Below are 3,373 nucleotides of genomic sequence, written 5' to 3' on the forward strand. Positions count from 1 at the left end.
AGTCAGAATGATGTTCAAGATATCTTGAATTCACATTTTGACTAGTCAGAATGACATTCAAGATATCTTGAATTGTTATTCTGACTAGTCAAAACGTCACATATTTACGTAGCATTTTGGCGGAAAAATCATAAAGCATTGTAGCCTTTTTATTTTATAATCTGCAAAATCAGGTCAGTCCAACACAACGCTCGTATTTTAAACATGATTTTTAGCGCGGCAGCTCGGATTATTTATTGTATCTGCAACAAGAAGAATTTTTTGCGACGTCTTTTTCGCGACAACCGGAAACCGACACTTCCTGCTTTGCGAGTTTTTGCACTAAGGACCAATGTCTCTCTTTTCAACATCTTTGTTTAATTTGCCAATCTTTTCTTTCGCTGCTGAGGAGGAAATCGCAGCGGCGAATTCTCGAACTAATAAACGTGAAAGGATAAAAGTTCTTCCATGAAGAAAATCTCCACAGCTGTCAAGGTAAGAAAAGACCTAGCTTAGCAAGCTAACCGTTAGCTACAACATATGAAGCGCATAAACATCGTAATAAAGAAGCCTAATTTAGTGTGCTACATTATTTGGAGTGTTTGAGACAGACATGATATAAAATCTTTAATTATATTTTTATGAGGTTCCATTAGTGCCAAACATCTGTTTATGTGTATGTAGCGTGCTGTGTATATGTAAGTTGATGTGTTAAGTGAATCCATCTATTATACAATCTATTACTTGTTTAAAGCTAAATATGTTATAACAAGTATTAATTTATTAATCTATATATATGTGTGTGTGTGTGTGTGTGTGTGTGTGTGTGTGTGTGTGTGTGTGTGTGTGTGTGTGTGCTAAAAACAGATCTAGTTTAGATCTCACTGGGTGTTGAAAAAAGAAATGTTGACTTATTTCTGCAGAAGTGCAGCTGGTAAAGGTTTTTGTAACCATGTAGTTGCACTTTTTTTTTTACCAGACTGCCCACTACTCCCAACTCCAGCTGCCAACTGGTCCTCCTGTACTGGCCCGCACAAGAGATTTACAAAGATGACACAGACAAAGAACACAGGTAAAAAAAATAAAATAAGAGTGGAACACATTCTTTTCTGTTACATTATTTAGTATATGATGGTTATGATTCTCATAACAATAATTGTAATAACTTTCCCACCTGTATATTATTAGTGCCATGTGAAATTTGTCATAGTCTCAATATTACTTGTGTCAAATATATTTTTCTCTCCTAACTTGTTTAGAATCGTTTGTTTTTGTAGGTAATGAATAAATGCAGGTTCAACCTCTATGAATTAGTAATATTTGCAAGTTAAGTAAAAATCTTAACTCTCAAATCTGTCCCACTGTGTCCTACCAAATTGCTCACTTGCCTCTTTACTTTTATTTATTTTTTAGTTTGACATATTTTATGTTTATTTCTTGTAAGGGAATCCATCCTGAACCTGCCAGCGAGGTGGTGGTGGTGCGAAAGCCCAAAACTGTGGTGAAAAGATGTTTGCACTCCACGCTTTACAGAGCTTTCACAGGTATAACCTTTGGGTTCATGTTTTTATGTCCATGTTTCCTTTGTCAAAACTTATTGTGATTCTGTCACTCGTGTGTTTGTAGGACCACTTCCAGATCCTGACATCCTGGCATCGGGAGAAAAACAGCACCAGCTGGCGTCTCAACCACTTATCACACTTATCCTAGAGATGGTCTCTCAGCTTTGGAGCTGGTACCATCCAGACTTGGTTCTGTGCCACAGGGCTCACTGAGGTCTCACCAGTGCCCACCTGAGAAGTCCTGCGCAGCATCATTCTGCACCACATGACTCCAGACCTCCCTGCTCTTCCTTCGATGCTGCATAGTCTTCCCAACATGTGTTTTGTGTCCACACTTGATCAACTTATGCACCTTCAGTCTCTGCAAGTGTCACATGAAGTACAGGCCAGAACCAGGGAGCAGTCCAGATGTCCCGCGTGGGTACAGCTTTGACAACCAAAGCTTACTGCTAGCTGTTTCCGCTTTCCGTGTTGCTTACAGAGGAAGTGCAGAGGAGGAGTCTGCTGACAGCACTGGCAGCTCAGATGATCAGGGGGTCCACTAAACAATAACTGTTGAACGGGTATGGTGTGATGAATGGATTGATGATCGATTGATTGATCAGATGAAGTCTAAACTGGACATGTTTTACTTCAACACCTTCATCCATGTGTTTATATCAATGCAGCAAGAAACATAAAATTTATAAATCACCCTTTTGTTCCTTCATATTTTTAATCAGTCTCAATCTGTGTGAATCACTGTAAATACTATATCTTGATGCTGCTCAATGATCCAGGTAGGAAAATCTAAAAAAGTTAAGTCTGGTCCTCTGGACATTCAAAAAGCAAAACAACAAAACAAACACACACAAAAAGTAGAAACGTTTCGTCTCTCATCCAAGAGACTTCCTCAGTCTGAGGTGCTGTATTCAGCTCAGTCTCTTAAATAGCACCTTCTCAGAGTGGATCAACCAGTTTGCTGCTGACAACCATGTGTAAATGTGTGAACCATTTATTACTTCATTTTATGCTTATGTTTAATAAATGTTTTAATGTTAAATGGTTATTGTTGCACCGGGGTCTGAGAGAAATGTAATTTCAATCCTGTGTATGTCCTGTACATGTTGCAGTTTTTGACAATAAAAGTGACTTTGACTTTGAGCAGCACCTCAGACTGAAGAAGCCTTTCAGATGAAAGACAAAACGTTTCTACTTTCTTTTTTTTTTTTTGTTTGTTTTTTTGAATGTCCAGAGGACCAGACTTAACTTTTTAGATGTAAATACTGTAAATAGTTATTCATGAAAAATACATAAATGTGCCAATTTATTTAATTTGAAATTACATAATTTGATAAAATATCTATAATCCACTATCAATTTATAGTGTACAGTTATAAAATGTTAACTTAAATAGTTACATGTTTTTTGTTTTTACTAGATATTGTAAATTACACTTGTTTTCCTTGTAATTCAACTGAATCAATCCACAAATAAAAAAACAGTACAGTATGCTGCTCAAGTGTGTTTTAATTGAAGAATGTTTAAAATAATTCAAAACAAACTCTACCGGTAATTACGTAACACTAGAACAATTTATATACATGTGACAAGCTTGGGTATGGATGTTATTTTTATTTTATAAACTTACTGCAACACAACCTTGGGACTTTCACCCAAGGACATCATTTATACACAGAAAAGACACTTGGGTTTGTTTACCAGTAAACACTGTGGAACAGAACCTACACGAGTCTCAACTGTCACCTTCAACCTGGAATATAAATATGAAATTAACAAAAATAAATATGAATAATACTTAAGAATTGCAAAACAAACAAACATGGGCCTCA

General features: G+C 36.5%; 1 long non-coding RNA gene across 1 annotated transcript; it reads left to right on the plus strand.

The window, feature by feature from the left end:
* Positions 1–283: 283 nt before the first annotated feature.
* On the plus strand, positions 284–2,229 carry LOC119430192. The gene is made up of 4 exons (XR_005187890.1): positions 284–474; positions 959–1,051; positions 1,424–1,523; positions 1,606–2,229. It is a non-coding gene; the product is annotated as an uncharacterized LOC119430192 (long non-coding RNA).
* Positions 2,230–3,373: the final 1,144 nt, after the last annotated feature.

The sequence above is a fragment of the Nematolebias whitei genome, chromosome 2 (genome assembly GCF_014905685.2).
Source record: "Nematolebias whitei isolate Nwh7 chromosome 2, NemWhi1, whole genome shotgun sequence".
Classification (NCBI taxonomy): domain Eukaryota; kingdom Metazoa; phylum Chordata; class Actinopteri; order Cyprinodontiformes; family Rivulidae; genus Nematolebias; species Nematolebias whitei.